This window comes from Hemitrygon akajei, chromosome 9 (assembly GCF_048418815.1).
Source record: "Hemitrygon akajei chromosome 9, sHemAka1.3, whole genome shotgun sequence".
In the NCBI taxonomy this organism is placed as follows: domain Eukaryota; kingdom Metazoa; phylum Chordata; class Chondrichthyes; order Myliobatiformes; family Dasyatidae; genus Hemitrygon; species Hemitrygon akajei.
Window position 1 is genome coordinate 23,815,429 of NC_133132.1, and position 18,963 is coordinate 23,834,391.

The following is an 18,963-nucleotide window of genomic DNA, read 5'->3' on the forward strand; positions in this document are numbered from 1 at the left end:
TTATTCTTGGGGACCAGTATAATTAAAAACTAGTTGAAGCACGTGGGTACCACACACTGCTGAAGAGAGAAGTTAAAGATCTCAGTGAACACTCTAGCCAGTTGATCATGAGACCACTCAAGTCTGTGGACTTGGAACCAAACCAACAAGCTTCTAATCTGGATGAATGCACTCCAATGCCACCACGTCTAAATTAAGAATAATGCTCACCTGGTTCAGATAATGCATCACCAAAGCCCTCATGATTGTAGTTACTTTCTTAAATATTTGCAAACATTAAAATCTCACTTGACTTTGGTGACAAGGAGAAGATGGTCAGTAAGAAAACATGATCTTGGTACATGATGGCAATATGTATTACTATGACAACCTAAAATGACAATGGTAATTTGATCCACAGTTGTAAGACTTTTAAAACGCAAACACGAGGAAATCTGCAGATGCTGGAAATACAAGCAACACACACAAAATGCTGGTGGAATGCAGCAGGCCAGGCAGCATCTATAGGGAGAAGCACTGTCGACGTTTCAGGCCGAGACCCTTCATCAGGACTAACTGAAAGGAAAGATAGTAAGAGATTTGGAAGTGGGAGGGGGAGGGGGAGATCCAAAATGATAGGAGAAGACAGGAGGGGGAGGGATGAAGGTAAGAGCTGGAAAGGTGATTGGCAAAAGGGATACACAGCTGGAGAAGGGAAAGGATCATGGACGGGAGGCCAAGGGAGAAAGAAAGGGGGAGGGAAGCACCAGAGGGAGATGGAGAGCAGGCAAGGTGTGATTGTGAGAGGGACAGAGAGAGAGAAAAGAAGAAAAAAGGGGGAAAATAATAAATAAGGGATGGGGTAAGAAGGGGAGGGGGGGGCAAATCCCCTCCATGGCCACCTCTACTGTCAAGATGAAACCACACTCAGGTTGGAGGAACAACGCTTTATATTCCGTCTGGGTAGCCTCCAGCGTTATGGCATGAACATTGATTTACCTAACTTCCGTCAATGCCTCCCCTTCTTACCCTATCCCTTACTTACTTATTTATCTATCTATTTATTTATTTATTTATTTATTATTTCTCCCCTTTTTTTCTTCTTTTCTCTCTCTCTCTCTCTGTCCCTCTCACAATCACACCTTGCCTGCTCTCCATCTCTCTCTGGTGCTCCCATCCCATGATCCTTTCCCTTCTCCAGCTATGTATCCCTTCTGCCAATCAACTTTCCCGCTCTTACCTTCATTCCCTCCCCCTCCTGTCTTCTCCTATCATTTTGGATCTCCCCTTCCCCCTCCCACTTTCAAATCTCTTCCTATCTCTTCTTTCAGTTATTCCTGACGAAGGGTCTCAGCTCAAAATGTCAACTGTACTTCTTCCTATAGATGCTGCCTGGCCTGCTGCGTTCCACCAGCATTTTGTGTGTGTTGCTTGTAAGACTTCTGACCACTTTTTAATATTTCTATTTATTAGATGGAATTAAATTAATTGTATACTTGGTCAAAGCAATAAGATGCTCTGTTCTCAATGGCACATGTAATAAAGATTGTACCTGTCTAAATAATTTGGAATCAACTAAGTTAAGTTTTGGCACATAGGTAAAATTGAAAATGGAAACTAAAAGTGAGATTATTCCTGTTTTTCATTAATTCTGTAACAGTTCCCAGTGTTTCCATTTAGGTTTGTGCACATATGGATGCTGAAATCTTAAATTTCTGTTAGTTTAAAATCACAACAAGATATGCTCAGTGCATCTGTACACCTGCTCATTAATGCAGATATCTAATCAGTCAATCATGTGCCAGCAACTCAATGCATTCAGACATGGTCAAGAGGTTTAGGGTTTATTTGTTGTTCAGACCAAACATCAGAATGGAGAAGAAATGTGATTGTTGCTGCCAGACATGGGAATTTGAGTATCTCAGAAACTGCCGATCTTCTGGGATTTTCACCCACAACAGTCTCCCAACCCTTTTTATGCAATGAACCGCTACCATTAACCGAGAGGTATGTGGACCCCAGGTTGGGAACCCCTGCTCTAGAGTTTACACAAAAGAATGTGATTAATAAAAAGCATCCAAAGAGTGGCAGTTCAGTGGGAGAATGTTCCCTGTTAATCAGAGAGGGCAGAGGAGAATGGCCAGATTTGTTCAAGCTGAAAGGAAAGCTTCAGCAGCTCAGATAACCACATATTACAACAGTTGTGTACAGAAGAGCAATTCTGAAATGGGCTACTGCAAAAGACCACACTAGGTTCCTCTACTGTACCTAGCTAAATGAAGTGGGCACTGAGTGTATGTTGATGCAAAATTTCATTACACATGCATTGTAGGACATTCAGAGAGATCAGCAATGGAAACTAGCTCACATGAAGCACTTAAAATGGAGACATACATTTGGAAGATTGGGGAATTGAGAGCTATGGGGATCTGAGAAGGAGTTGAGCCTGGGTTAAATCAGCTGTTACCATATTCAATGGTGAGGTAAGTTTGAGAAGATTGTTACTGTTCCTTTGTTCTTATGATTGTGATTCTAGAACATGGGATTTGTGTGCTATGAAGAAACAAAACATTTTTATAGTTGAAGTGTGAGGCAGTTATTTTTAAGTACTGAGAGAGTATATGAGAGAAAATAGAGGGTATTTAACTCAGATTGTGCAGAAATTGGACAAATAATTGGAAAAGTAAAAATGAAGATTGATCACATATTACTTAGATATGTATTACTGAATAAGAATTGCTTGAAAAGTGCTCATTAACATTCATCTGAGAATGACATTGTATTATTAAAAGATATTGAAAAATATTAAAATTATAAACTATGGAGCAAGAGTCAGCAATTCCCAAAATTTCTCTGAGGAAACTAATACAAAGTATGATTTTAAAAGTGCAAAAACAAAATAAATAAAATATTAGAAAATTGAAGTAAAATCAAAATGCTGGAAATGGTAAGCATTGGGCAGTTAGGTCAATGACATTTGGTCAAACATTCTGTCACATCTATTGAAAGAGCATTAACTGAAATGTTAACTGGTCATTTCTATGGATCCCTGAAATGCTGAGTATTTTCTGTTTTTATTATGTATAACAAACAAGATCTGGAAAAAGCAAGTTGAAACATTTGACTCTAAAGTTTCATTGTTTCGGTTAAAGAACATTCTTTTAATTTCTTGCATCAGGTAAATTAGTAGAATTAATGATTGTGCACAGTAAAAAAAAAGGTTTTAAAGATGGAAAATCAAAATGCCAATCTTAATAAAAGTGCTTGAGTATTGAACTTGGTAATAACTGCAAGGTGTTCCAAAGTACATTACAGCCAGTGAAATCCTTTCAGAATGTAATCATTGTTTAATTTAGGTGCCAGCAATTTGATCAGCAAGCATGAGAAAGTAGCCAGATATCTGCCTAAAAATTTGATTTAATCTCTTTTTAGTGCATAACACCAAATCATCTCTTCCAAGAAGATTGTAAAATTGGCTGCAACAACGTGGCTTCCACCTCAGTGCATGCATTGGCCAATGCAATGGGAGTGGTCCCAGCTTAGAACAAAGGTCATTGAAAGGCAAGACCACTTAAAGCTATGTTACCCATGGCAGCCAGACTGTAGTAGCATGTTATGGCTAGAATTGTGGAAAGAGCACCATGGTTATCTTACAAAATTGTTCAAAGAGCTAAAGAATTGGATACATGGCAGAAGAAAATGAACTATGCACAAACATGGGAAGCTTTATAGGACTAGGTACTGCTTTTGAATGGTGAAATTTCTTCTCTCTTGCACACAGAAATACCCTTTCACCTTCTCGAACTCCCAGTAAGGTGAATAGGTCATTCATGTTATCCAACAATTTATAACATGATCTCCATTTTCCCCCTCTTTGATCCAGAGCACAAGACCTCTTACCCAAGTTATTGATCACACAATTAAAATTTTTAATTGCTCCGCTAACATCCTCCAACTGTAAAACAGAGAGCTCAATAGTTTAATTTGCCTTCATATTAAAAATTTCTTCTAGATTTCACTCCAATGGCCAAGTTCAGATTTAAAGATTATACCTCCTTGTTCTGAATTCCAACTCAGAAAATAATTGTTGTATATTTATGTATCAAAACCTTATATAAATTTGATTATCCTTTATCCCTCTGAATATAAGGGTATAAGAGTTAATGAGCATAATTTAATCCCTGATTTTTTTCTGGTTATTCTACATTATGCTCTCACAATCATATAAAAGAACAATATGTAATTCTTGACATGTAGTATCCAAAACTGAACTGTTGTCAAGCACTACTACATCTGATGGAAAAAAGGTGGGGGAAGGGATAGGAAAGGGAGAAAGAAAACTCAGGTGGATATGTATATGGGTGATGGCAACGAGGGAAAGATTAATGTATAGCATGGGTTGGTGGGGTGAAGGTGGTCATGGGAGGAGGTAAGATTGGAATAGGTGAACAGAGAACCCAGGCGGACTGGTGGGGTTTCATCTTTCTTTGAAAATCATTCCTATCCCATCTTTCAACCCAACCCGGTTCCATCCATCTATCATCTTTCCCTTATCTGGTTCCACATATATACTAGTCTCTGCCTCATTGCTTTCCCACACCCCACACAGTTCTATCTGCCTAAAGTCCACTCCCCCAACTCCTTTTGACTGCTTTCACCTATCAGCCTCCCTTTGTCTCATCACTCCCCTGGCTCCATGTGTCCATCAACCTCACCTCATCTGATTTCATCCATCATTTACAACCTTGTCTCACTCCTCTCTCCCTTCTATATCCTTTACTATCCTCCTCTGTACTTTCACTCCTGATGCAGGGTGTTCACCCAGTATTTTGACCATCTCCTGTTCTTACAGCTTCAACATTAATTTGTGTTGGACTGACAAATATTTATTTCACCAACTCAAGTATATTTCCTTTTCCTAGCCTGACATCCTACTACGACAAATAGCTTTGTGCTTACCATATTGTTTGGAATATAACACCACATTTGGATCTTTGCGCCTTCTCTGTAATTCAACAAATGCATTGTTGATCTTTGACCTTGGAGCAGCTTTCTGCACTAAGCCCTTTCCCCCCAAATATTGATGTACTCAATGTCTGTATGGTTCTTCGGTAGGAAATTCCAAATCTCTCTTTTGGGTGAAGAAATTTATTCACATCTCAGTCCTGAATGGCTGAACCTTATTTGGAACCTATGACCTTTCATTCTAAATACTCAACCAGGCAAGATATGATGGAGAGATAAGATATCGCGGGTACCAGAAATCTGAATAACACATAAAGGCATTTGAGGAACTTGGCAGGTCAGGCCAAATTTATTGAGGAAAGTGGACAGTCAACAGTTCAGCTAAGACTGTTCGTCTGGACTGGAAAGAAAGAGGGGACATAGGCAGTGTAAAAAGATGGAGGGAAAGGGTAGAGCAAAAGCTGGAACCAGGTGGAGTGTGTAGGGGGGTGATAAGTAAGGAGAGTAGAAATGATGTTGGAAATTGAGAGCTGATGGGTGGAAGTGACAAAGGACTGACTATGATGGTGTCTGATAGGAGAGAATAATAGGGTATGTACTAAAGGGTAGAGAGGTGAGGAAAGAACCCCATGGGAAGAGTGTGTGGGTGAAGGGCAGATAGAGAGGGTGGGGAAGGGGAAAGAGAGGGTAATGGGAGCCAGATGAATCAGGAGGAGAGAAATGGAAAAAGGGGAAATGAACAGAAGGGGAACAGTTACTGGAAATTTGAGAATTTGATATTCCTGCTGTCAGATTGCCTAGACAGAATGTGAAGTCTGTTCCTCTACTTTGCATTTAGTGTTGAACTGGCAGTGGTGGAGTCTTTGGACAGACATGTCATTGTGGAATGGGAAGTGGAATTAAAATGGCTGGCCACCAGGAGATCCCAGCTATCTCTTTCCAATCCGCGACTGTCTATCTGTACGTCCTTCCACAAGTTCCCTTCCTTACCTTTGCTTTATTCCATGGCCTACCTGCCTCTCCTATCAGATTTCATCATTTTCAGCCCTTTGTCACTTTCAACCATCACCACCGAGTTTCCAATATTTTCCCACTTTCCTCCTTCCCTCTTCTGCCTATCAACTCCTCTCACCAAGACCAACCTATCACCTGCCAGCTGTTGCTCCATTTCCTTTCCCACATCTGTTCATAGTGGCCATCTCCCCTCTTTCTTTCCAGTCCAAGATAAAGAGTCTTTATCGAAAACGTTGGCCAATCCATTTCCATCCATAGATGCTGGCTGACCTACAGCACTTTTGTGTGTTGCTTCAGGCGAAATATCCTTCCTGCATCCTAATCAGCCCTGTAGAAATATTACTTGTTGATTGAGATGATATATTGTTTTTTTGTCTAATCTCAAGTATAGTCTCAGTTAGGTTCATTTCTCCTCATAAGACAATACCCCACCCAACCTAGAGGTAAGCCTGATGCAAAAATTCTGCACTTCCTCTCTTGCAAGTATATCCTTCCTCAGATGGGGAGGTCAGACCTGTAAACAATATTTCAAGTGCTGCCTTATCATAGGATAAATGGAGGATATTACATTTTCACTTGTGCTGAAATAATCTTGCTATAAAGGCCACATGCCACTCATCTTCCCAATTGCTTGCTGTAACTCTGCAACAGTGATTGGTCAGAAGGGGTACAATTTATTGCTGAACACCAACACTGTACAATCTGTTACCATTTAAAAATAACTTTTAAACAAGGTGGCTGACTTCTGAATTTTCCAAAATGTTCCTTCCACTATGTCCTTACATATTTACTTAAGAATGTTCCTTCCACTATGTCCTCACATATTTACTTAAGCTGTCTATATCCCTATGAAACATTTCGCACTTTGTGCACAACGCTCATTGCCACTTATTTGTATCATCAGCAAATTTGGATATATTATACTTATTCCAAAACATTGATAAAGATTGTAAACAGCAGTGACTCCAACACATATTCTTTCTATAAATTGGATCCCAAACAACACTAATATATCTCACCACCATCCCCTGGCCAATATTTGAATTTTGGACAATAATTTCTTGTGTGATACCCATTGAAAGTTCCATGAATGTCCACACATGCCACATCACCTGGTTTGCTTCATTCTATTCTGCTAGAAACAACCTCAAAAAATTTGAAAAGGTTTATTAAACACAATTTTCCTTTATAAAATTTTCATTGACTTTACCAAGTCTTTTAAAATTATTTTCCAGGCATTCTGTTAATTTTTCTTACTGACAGATACCAGCAGTTTCATCTATTCTGGATGTTAGGCAAAAGGAGATAGTTTGGACCACCTGGTCCACGTTAAATTGAGATGAGCAATCCATTTACAGTTAAAATCGATAATTTGGTACACTTGAGACTTTGCTGGTGCTGGCTGGCAGCTATTTTGGACCAGGAGCGAGGAACCCGATGCTGGTGAATTGAAAGGGAGCACGGGAAATGGGCAGCAAACATTGAACAATGAACCAGATGGTGAACCATAGTGATTTCCTTACATAGAAAATTATCGGTACTTTGCTCTAGTTATTTTCAACCCCTCTGTTTCTCTGCACCTTGCCATTTATTCAGTCAAATGAGCAATTTATAATAACCAATTAACCCACGGCACAACTGAGTTTTGGAAAGAAGCAGATCAAGTGGTGACACCTGAGGTCAGGGCTGAACATAGTTATAGACAATAGACAATAGGTGCAGAAGTAGACCATTTGGCCCTTCGAGCCTGCACCGCCATTCTGAGATCATGGCTGATCATCTACTATCAATACCCGGTTCCTGCCTTGTCCCCATATCCCTTGATTCCCCTATCCATAACATACCTATCTAGCTCCTTCTTGAAAGCATCCAGAGAATTGGCCTCCACTACCTTCCGAGGCAATGCATTCCAGACCCCCACAACTCTCTGGGAGAGGACGTTTTTCCTTAACTCTGTCCTAAATGACCTACCCCTTATTCTCAAACCATGCCCTCTGGTACTGGACTCTCCCAGCATCTGGAACATATTTCCTGCCTCTATTTTGTCCAATTCCTTAATAATCTGATAAGTTTCAATCAGATCCTCTCTCAATCTCCTTAATTCCAACGTGTACAAGCCCAGTCTCTCTAACCTCTCTGCGTAAGACAGTCCGGACATCCCAGGAATTAACCTCGTGAATCTACGCTGCACTTCCTCTACAGCCAAGATGTCCTTCCTTAACTCTGGAGACCAAAACTGTACACAATACTCCAGGTGTGGTCTCACCAGGGCTCTGTACAAATGCAAGAGGATTTCCTTGCTCTTGTACTCAATTCCCTTTGTAATAAAGGCCAACATTGCATTAGCCTTCTTCACTGCCTGCTGCACTTGCTCATTCACCTTCAGTGACTGATGAACAAGGACTCCTAGATCTCTTTTTATTTCTCCCTTACCTAACTCTACACCGTTCAAATAATAATCTGCCTTCCTGTTCTTACTCCCAAAGTGGATAACCTCACACTTATTCACATTAAACGTCATCTGCCAATTATCTGCCCACTCACCCAGCCTATCCAAGTCACCCTGAATTCTCCTAACATCCTCATCATATGTCACACTGCCACCCAGCTTAGTATCATCAGCAAATTTGCTGATGTTATTCTCAATGCCTTCATCTAAATCGTTGACGTAAATTGTAAACAGCTGTGGTCCCAATACCGAGCCCTGTGGCACCCCACTAGTCACCACCTGCCATTCCGAGAAACACCCATTCACCGCTACCCTTTGCTTTCTATCCACCAACCAGTTTTCTATCCATGTCAATGTCTTCCCCTCGATGCCCTGAGCTTTGATTTTACCCACTAATCTCCTATGTGGGACCTTATCAAATGCCTTCTGAATATCGAGGTACACTAGATCTCCCCCGTCTAACTTCCTGGTTACATCCTCGAAAAACTCCAACAGATTAGTCAAGCATGATTTACCCTTGGTAAATCCATGCTGGCTCGGCCCAATCCTATCACTGCTATCTGGATATGCCACTATTTCATCCTTAATAATGGACTCTAGCATCTTCCCCACCACCGATGTCAGGCTGACAGGTTGATAGTTCTCTGTTTTCTCCCTCCCTCCTTTCTTAAAAAATGGGATAACATCAGCCATTCTCCAATCTTCAGGAACAGATCCTGAATCTAAGGAACATTGGAAAATGATTACCAATGCATCCGCAATTTCCAGGGCTTAACTTATTCTGAAACATAGAAAACCTACAGCACAATACAGGTCCTTCAGCACACAAAGTTGTGCTGAACATGTCCCTACCTTAGAAATTACTAGGCTTACCCATAGCCCTCTATTTTTCCAAGCTCCATGTACCTATCCAAAAGTCTCTTAAAAGATCCTAACATATCTGTCTCCACTACCATTGCCGGCAGCCCGTTCCACACGCTCGCCACTGAGTAAAAAACTTACTCCTGACATCTTCTCTGCACCTACTCCCCAGCACCTTAAACCTGCGTCCTCTTGTGGCAACCATTTCAGCCCTGGGAAAAAGCCTATGACTATCCACACGATCAATGCCTCTCATCATCTTGTACACCTCTCAAGAGGTCACCTCTCATCTTCCTTTGCTCCAAGGATAAAAGGCCAAGTTCACTCAACTTATTCACATAAGACATGCTCCCGAATCCAGGCAACATCCTGGTAAATCTCCTCTGCACCCTTTCTATGGCTTCCACATCCTTTCTGTAGTGAGGCGACTAGAACTGAGCAAAGTACTCCAAGTGGGGTCTGACCGGGGTCCTATATAGCTGCAACATTACCCCTTGGCTCCTAAATTCAATTCCACAATTGATGAAGGCCAATAGACCATAAGCCTTCTTAACCATAGAGTCAACCTGCGCAGCTGCCTTTGAGCGACCTATGGATTTGGACCCCGAGATCCCTCTGATCTGCTATCATATTTGACCCAACAAAATGAACCACCTCACATTTATCTGGGTTGAACTCCATCTACCACTTCTCAGCCCAGTTTTGCATCCTATCAATGGCCTGCTGTAACCTCTGACAGCCCTCCACACTGTCTACAACACCTGCAACCTTTCTGTCATCAGCAAACTTACTAACCCATCCCTCCACTTCCTCATCCAGGTCTTTTATAAAAATCACGAAGAGTAAGGGTCCCAGAACAGATCTCTGAGACACTCCATGTAGAATATGACCCGTCTACAACCACTCTTTGCCTTCTGTGGACAAGCCAGTTCTGGATCCACAAAGCAATGTTCCCTTGGATCCCATGCCTCCTTACTTTCTCAGTAAGTCTTGCATGGGGTACCTTATCAAATGCCTTGCTGAAACCCATATACACTACATCTACTGCTCTTCCTTCATCAATGTGTTTAGTCACATCCTCAAAAAATTCAATCAGGCTCGTAAGACACGACCTGCCCTTCACAAAGCCATGCTGACTACTCCTAATCGTATTATACCTCTCCAAATGTTCATAAATCCTGACTCTCAGGATCTTCTCCATCAACTTACCAACCACTGAAATAAGACTCTCTCTAATTTCCTGGGCTACCTCTACTCCCTTTCTTGAATAATGGAACAACATCCGCAGCCCCCCAATCCTCCAGAACCTCTCCTGTCCCCATTGATGATGCAAAGATCATTGCCAGAGGCTCAGCAATCTCCTCCTCTGCCTCCCACAGTAGCTTGGGGTACATTTTGTCCGGTCCTGGTGACTTATCCAACTTGATGCTTTCCAAAAGCTCCAGCACATCCTCTTTCTTAATATCTACATGCTCAAGCTTTTCAGTCTGCTGCAAGTCATCACTACAATCACCAAGATCCTTTTCCATAGTGAATACTGGAGTACCTCTGCTATTTCCTCCAGTTCTATACACACTTACCCACTGTCACATTTGATAGGTCCTATTCTTTCTCGTCTTATCCTCTCACTCTTCACATACTTGTAGAATGCCTTGGGGTTTTCCTTAATTCTGCCCACCAAGGTCTTCTCATGGCCCCTTCTGGTTCTCCTAATTTCCTTCTTAAGCTCTTAGTAGCCTTATAATCTCCTAGATCTCTAACATTACCTAGCTTTCCGAACCTTTGTAAGCTTTTCTTTTCTTCTTGACTAGATTTATTACAGCCACGGTTCCTGCACCCTACCACAACTTCCCTGTCTCATTGGAACGTACCTGTGCAGAACTCCACACAAATATCCCCTGAATATTTGCCACATTTCTTCGGTACTTTTCCCTGACAACATGTTTCCAATTTAAGCCTCCAATTTCCTGCCTGATAGCCTCATAATTCCTCTTACCCCAATTAAACACTTTTCTAACTTGTCTGTTCCTATCTCTCTCCAATGCTATTGTAAAGGAGATAGAATTATGATCACTGTCTCCAAAATGCTCTCCCACTGAGAGATCTGACACCTGACCAGGTTCATTTCCCAATACCAAATCAAGTACAGCCTCTCCTCTTGTAGGCTTACCTACATACTGTGTCAAGAAGCCTTCCTGAACACAACAAACTCCACCCCATCTAAACCCCTCACTCTAGGGAGATGCCAATTGATAATTGGGAAATTAAAATCTCATATCACGACAACTTTGTTATTATTACACCTTTCCAGGATCTGTTTTCCTATTTGCTGCTCGATATCCCTGTTATAGGCAGCCTATAAAAAACACCCAGTAAAGTTATTGACCCCTTCCTGTTCCTAACCTCCACCCACAAAGACTCCATTGACAATTCCTCCATGGCGTCCACCTTTTCTGCAGCTGTGACGCTATCTCTGATCAACAGTGCCACGCCCCCACCTCTTTTGCCTCCCTCCCTGTCCTTTCTGAAACATCTAAAACCCGGCACTTGAAGTAACCTATCCTGTCCCTGAGCCATCCAAATCCCTGTGATGGCCACCACATTATATCTCCAAGTACTGATCCACGCTCTACGCTCATCCGCTTTGTTCACAACACTCCTTGCATTAAAATAGACAGATCTCAAGCCTTCGGTCTGAGCGCGTCCCTTCTCTACCACCTGCCTATCCTCCCTCTCATACTGTCTACAAGCTTTCTCTATTTGTGAGTCTCTTCAGTTTGGTCCCCCCCCCCCCAACAATTCTAGTTTAAACTCTCCCCAGTCGCCTTAGCAAACTTTCCCGCCAGGATATTGGTCCTCCCGGGATTCAAGTGCAACCCGTCCTTTTTGTACAGGTCACACCTGCCCCAAAAGATCCAGAAATCTGAATCCTTGCCCCCTGCTCCAATCCCTCAACCACGCATTTATCCCCCACCTCACTCTATTCCTATACTCACTGTCGCATGGCACAGCCAATAATCCCGAGATTACTACCTTTGCGGTCCTGTTTTTCAACTTCCTTCCTAACTCCCTGTAGTCTTTCAGGACCTCTTCCATATTACTACCTATGTCATTGGTACCAATATGTACCAGGGCCTCTGGCTGTTCTCCCTCTCACCGCAGGATATCTTGGATGCAATCTGAAACATCCCAGACCCTGGCAGCTGGGAGGCAAACTACCATCCGAGTTTCTGACGAAGGGTCTCGGCCCGAAATGTCGACAGCGCTTCTCCCTATAGATGCTGCCTGGCCTGCTGTGTTCCACCAGCATTTTGTGTGTTGTTGTTTGAATTTCCAGCACCTGCAGATTTCCTCGTGTTTGATCCGAGTTTCTTTCCTGCGTCCACAGAATCGCCTGTCTGACTCCCTAACTATAGAGTCCCCTATCCCCTATTTTGTTTCAAGACTTCCACTGTACACCATGTGTGATATTTTCAGTCTGGAAGCTACATCAAAGGCCCGCCCCCGTCGCAGGGCGCCGCCGTTGTCATGGAGACGTGAGCGGGTGATGCAGGATGGGTAGTTGAACACTAGGGCGGGAAAAATGGCGGCCTTTGCTGACGGCGATAGTCCATCGGCTGCCTTTTCGTGAGATATGCTCGGTCGCCCATCTCCCAGTCGGTGCTTTTTGTTTGATGGTTTGCCTCTGCCAGCGGATTCTGAGTGTAAGAGATTTTTTTTTTGTTGTCCTCGGTTATCATGGGCTTTCTCACATCAACATGCTCGGCTCTTCTTGGGATCTGAGTGGCCTTTCCAGGTAGCGGCAGGGACAGGAGCAGGCCATTCAAATGGTGGCTGTGTTCATCTCATCCTTTCTTCACCGAAGCTTTGAAATCTGGAGGGAGTAACTGAATGCCTCTTCGGTGCAGCTCTTCAAGTCGGGGTGTGGCTTGAATGTATGCAGTTGAAAAGGATTCACTACGTCTGATTCACTCAAGTTTTAATCGTGGCATGTCAAACAGAATCTGATTTTATAAAAGCAAAAAGCCGCTTACGTTACGGGCCAAATTCAAATATATATGGTTCTTTTTTGCTTAAACGCCTGTGTGTTCAGAGCTAGAAGATTCTTGTAGCCATAGTAATGTACATCCTTGAGAATAATTGACAGTATAATAAAATATTCTTTACAAAAGAATGCCACCATTCTCAGCACAAATATAATTCATTTTACTTGTATGAATTCATTCCTTGAGTAAATACCTTTACCTTTGATATCTTTTTTGCAGTTGCTTCGGTGGTCCTATAGCTTAGAGACCCAGGCCTTGGAATGTACCAGTATACAGCATTCACTGTCGCCTCCTTTTGGCTTAGGACATTGAAGTGTTAGGGAGACCAAAGGGTCTTTTTCACTTGGTTTGGAATCTCAACAGTGGCATCCTTTTCCAGGCTAGAGCACAGTGCAGTAGTATTGGGCCGGTGTTCACTGCATCTCTTTCTGGCTAGAATTTGTCAAATCTTCAAGCATATTGAGATGTCTGCCACAAATACAAATGCTATTCATCATCTTAAATACCTAAGTGTAGGGCAAACATGATTATGGTGTTTGCTTGAAAGTTCTGGTGGTGAGATGTTCTGGAAAATGAATATGGTGGTCTTCTCTAAAGCTGCCATCTTCTATACCCCAAAGCTATTCTGTGCAGATCACTGATTGATTGTCTTATGGTCAAAGGTGTTGTTCTGCACAAATATTACTATGATGAACAGATGTTAATAATGCATAGTCAAATGCCATGGTCAGATGACCCTCACCCAGCATGGGTGACAGATTGAGCCTCAACATTTTGCATTTGCATATGCACAGTTGGATGCAGCCATGAATAAATGTAGCCCATCGGGATAAGAAGACTTTTTTTCAGCCTTTCATTTTAAAGTTCAGATGAAGTGGCCTGCACCACCAGACTCAGGAACAATGGTTACCTCTCAATGATGACACACACAAAATGCAGGAGGATCTGAACAGGTCAGGCAGCATCTATGGAAAGGAATAAACAGTTGAGTTTTTGTGCTGAGATCCTTCAGAGCTGAGGAAAAGTCAAAGTAAGAAGGTGGGGGGAGGGGAGGAAGAAGTAGAAGGTGATAGATGAAACCTGGGGAAGGGGTGAAGTAAAGAGCTAGGAAGTTGGTGGAAGAGAGAGGAGGAATCTGATAGGAGAGGGTAGAAGATCATGGAAGAAAGGAAAGGAGGAGGAGCACCAGAAGGAGGTGATGGGCAGGGAAGGAAAAAAGTGAGAGAGGGAAACAAATGGGGAATGGTGGGGAGGGGGCAATTACTGGAAGTTCAAGAAATCAAGGTTCATGCCATCAGGTTGGAGTCTACCCAGAGGGAATATTAGGTGCAAACACGAGGAAATCTGCAGATGCTGGAAATTCAAACGACAACACACACAAAATGCTGGTGGAACACAGCAGGCCAGGCAGCATCTATAGGGAGAAGCGCTGTCGACGTTTCGGGCCGAGACCCTTTGTCAGGACTAACCGAAAGGAAAGATAGTAAGAAATTCGAAAGTAGTGGAGGGAAGGGGAAATGCGAAATGATAGGAGAAGACCGGAGGGGGTGGGATGAAGCTAAGAGCTGGAAAGGTGATTGGCGAAAGTGATTCAGAGCTGGAGAAGAGAAAGGATCATGGGACGGGAGGCCTCAGGAGAAAGAAAGGAGGGGAGAGCACCAGAGGGAGATGGAGAACAGGCAAACAACAGGCCTCAGGCAAAAGAAGGGGAGGAGGGGCATTAGGGTGGCACCTCCAACGGGATCCCACTACCAAACACATTTTTCCCTCCCCCCTCTTTCTGCTTTTCGCAGGGATCGCTCCCTACGCGACTCCCTTGTCCACTCGTCCCCCCCATCCCTTTCCACCGATCTCCCTCCTGGCACTTATCCTTGTAAACGGAACAAGTGCTACACCTGCCCTTACACTTCCTCCCTCACCACCATTCAGAGCCCCAGACAGTCCTTCCAGGTGAGGCCACACTTCACCTGTAAGTCGGCTGGTGTGGTATACTGCGACCGGTGCTCCCAGTGTGGCCTTTTATATATTGGTAAGACCCGATGCAGACTGGGAGACCGTTTCGCTGAACACCTACGCTCGGTCTGCCAGAAAAAGCAGGATCTCCCAGTGGCCACACATTTTAATTCCACGTCCCATTCCCATTCTGATAAGTCTATCCATGGCCTCCTCTGTTGTCAAAATGAATCCAAACTCAGGTTGGAGGAACAACACCTTATATACCGGCTGGGTAGCCTCCAACCTGATGGCATGAACATTGACTTCTCTAACTTCCGTTAATGCCCCTCCTCCCCTTCTTAACCCATCCCTGACATATTTAGTTGTTTGCCTGTTCTCCATCTCCCTCTGGTGCTCCCCCCCACTTTCTTTCTCCTGAGGCCTCCCGTCCCATGATCCTTTCCCTTCTCCAGCTCTGTATCACTTTTGCCAATCACCTTTCCAGGTCTTAGCTTAATCCCACCCCCTCTGGTCTTCTATCATTTCGCATTTCCCCCTCCCCCCACTACTTTCAAATCTCTTACTATCTTTCCTTTCGGTTAGTCCTGACGAAGAGTCTTGGCCCAAAACGTCGACAGCGCTTCTCCCTATAGATGCTGCCTGGCCTGCTGTGTTCCACCAGCATTTTGGGAATATAAGGTATTGCTGCTCCAACCGACTGGCGTCATTGCTGCAGTAGAGGAGGCCATGGACTGACATGTTTAAATGGGAAGTAGAATTGAAATGTGTGGCTACCAAGAGATTTCAGTTTTTTACTGGCGGACAGAGCTTAGGTGTCCGGCAAGTTTATGTTGGGTCTCACAGGAGGCCACACCGAGAGCATTGGATGCAGTAGATGACCCCAATAGACATACAGTGAAGTGTCACCTCACTTGGAAGCACTGTTTGTGGCACTGAATGGTAGTGAGAGAGGGGTGTAGGGGCATGTGTGGCACTTGTTCTGCTTGCAAGGATTAGTACCAGGAGGGAGATCAGTGGGGAAGGAGGCTAAAGGGTGGTAGATGAGGACAAGAGAAACCCAATTCCTGATATTGGAGGATGAGATGAGGGTTGATGTGGGTGAAATGGAAGAGATGCAAATGGGGGCACCGTTGATGGTGGAGGAAGGAAAGCCCCTTTCTTTGAAGGAGGATGTCTCATTGGTTCTGGAATGAAAAGTCTCATCCTAAGAGCAGGTGCTGCAGAGACAGAGGAGCTGAGAGAAGGGGATGGCATTTTTACAAGTGGCAAGGTGGGAAGAGGTATAGTTCAGGTAGTTGTGAGAATCAGTGGGTTTATAAAAGATTGGTGGATAAATGTCTCCAGAGATAAACACAGAGCGAGAAAGGGAAAGGAGGTGTTGGAAATGAACCACGTAAATTTGAAGGCAGGGTAGAAGTTGGAGGTAAAGTTAATGAAGTTGAGAAGCTCAGCATGGGTGCAGGAAGTACAGCAATGTAGTCATTGATGTAGCGTAAGAAAAGTTGGGAGCAGAACCGGTTTAGGCTTGGAACATGGACTGTTCCAAAGAGATAAATATTTAATGAATATACTGCTGGTGGCTGGTAAAAAGACTCTTACTAGGAACTGGTTATCACAGAAGAGCCCAACTTTAAACGTATGGGTGGAAATTACAATGAACATTTACAAAATGGAGAAGATAACAGCATCTGTCAATCATAAATTGGAACAATTTGATTCATACTAGGAAAAAATGGTTAAATACATAACACCCCATAGGCCTGATTTTATTCTCACAAATGAGTGATTATGTTGTTAAAAAAAGATCACTCCCTACTTGTACATAGTTTTCCTTTTGTTCTTTTTTTCTTTCTTTTCTATTAGATAAATACTATGTGGAGATCTGTGACAAACATGAATATATGATATATAAAACAGTATCTGAAATACATCTTATGGAAATGTTTGTATGATGTTGAATTTCAATAAAAAATAAATTATGAAAAAATAGAGACAGGGAAGGAAGGTGTTGGATTTGGACCGGTGGAAGTTGGAGGCATAGTGGATGAGGTCGACGAGTTCAGCAAGGGTGCAGGAAGCAACACCAGTGCAATTGTTGATGTAGCGTAGGAAAAGTGCTGGATGGTTACCAGTGCAGGCTTTTAGCATAGACTGTTCCACGCAGCTGACAAGCTGGCAGGCATAGCTGGGAACCCATGTGAATGTCCATGGCTACACCTTTTTTTTGAAGGAAGGGGGAGGAGCCAAAGGAGAAATCATTGAGAGTGAGGACAAGTTCTTCTAGGTGGAGAAGCGTGGTGGTGGAGGGGAACTGGTTAAGTCTGGTATCCAGTGAAAAACAGAGGTTTGAGGCCTTCCTGATGGGGATGGAGGTGAATAGGGTCTGGACTTCCATAGTAAAAATAAGGACATACATGGTAAATGGTAGGGCATTGAGGAATGCAGAAGAACAGAGTGATCTAGGAATAATGGTGCATAGTTCCTTGAAGGTGGAATCTCATGTGGATAGGGCGGTGAAGAAAGCTTTTGGTATGCTGGCCTTTATAAATCAGAGTATTGAGTGTTGGAGTTGGGATGTAATGTTAAAATTGTACAAGGCATTGGCGAGGCCAAATATGGAGTATTGTGTACAGTTCTGGTCACCGAATAATAAGAAAGATGTCAACAAAATAGAGAGCATACAGAGGAGATTTACTAGAATGTTACCTGGGTTTCAGCACCTAAGTTACAGAGAAAGGTCAAACAAGTTAGGTCTTTATTCTTTGGAGCTTAGAAGGTTGAGGGGGGACTTGATAGAGGTATTTAAAATTATGAGGGGGATAGATAGCGTTGATGTGGGTAGGCTTTTTCCATTGAGAGTAGGGGAGATTCAGACAAGAGGACATGAGTTGAGAGTTAAAGGGCAAAAGTTCAGTGGTAACATGAGGGGGAGCTTCTTTACTCAGAGAGTGGTAGCTGTGTGGAATGAGCTTCCAGTAGAAGTGGTAGAGGCAGGTTCGATTTTGTCATTTAAAAAAAATTGGATAGGTATATGGACAGGAAAGGAATGGAGGGTTATGGGCTGAGTGCAGGTAAGTGGGACTAGGTGAGAGTAAGTGTTCGGCACAGACTAGAAGGGCCGAGATGGCCTGTTTCCGTGCTGTAATTGTTATATGGTTATAAGATGATGGGGGCGAGGGAACTAGAAATCCATGAAAAGATCAAGAGCGTGTGAGGTGTCATGGATATAGGTAGGAAGGGACTGAACTGGGTGGGGGGGGGATAAAAACAGTTGGGGTATGCTGGTATGAGTTGAGTGGGGCAGGAACAAGCTGAGACAATGGGTCTACCTGGACAAGCGGGTTTGTGGAATTTGGGTAGGAGGTAGAAACGGGAGGTGCGGGGTGCGGGGACTATTAGGTTGGTGGTGGTGGATGAGAGATTCCAGAGTCAATAAGGTTGGTGATGGTGTGGGAGACAGTGGCCTGGTGTTCTGCAGTGGGGTCCTGTTTGATGGATAAGTAAGATGAGGTGTCAGTGAGTTGGCTGTGGGCCTCTTCAAGGCAGAGTTCAGTATGCCAGACTACTACATCACCTCCCTTATCTGCGGGTTTGATGGTGAGGTTAGGATTAGTGTGGAGGGAATAGAGAATGTCTCATATTCATCTTTTATTGCTTATTTCTTTTTTTCTTCTTGTATTTGCAATAGTTTGT

The 18,963-nt window shown here is 43.2% G+C and overlaps 1 protein-coding gene across 3 annotated transcripts in view; it reads left to right on the forward strand.

Annotated features, from left to right (window-relative positions):
* sfi1 (SFI1 centrin binding protein) overlaps positions 1–18,963 on the forward strand; it is a 262,284-nt gene that overhangs the window by 4,145 nt on the left and 239,176 nt on the right. For 2 of the 3 annotated variants that reach the window (XM_073055642.1, XM_073055645.1), the window contains exon 1: positions 12,829–12,972. The exons of the other annotated variant lie outside the window; for it this stretch is intronic. The gene's annotated coding sequence lies outside the window, so the exon portion shown is untranslated. Of the gene's footprint in view, positions 1–12,828; positions 12,973–18,963 lie in introns of those variants that run through there. 3 annotated transcript variants of the gene reach the window in all.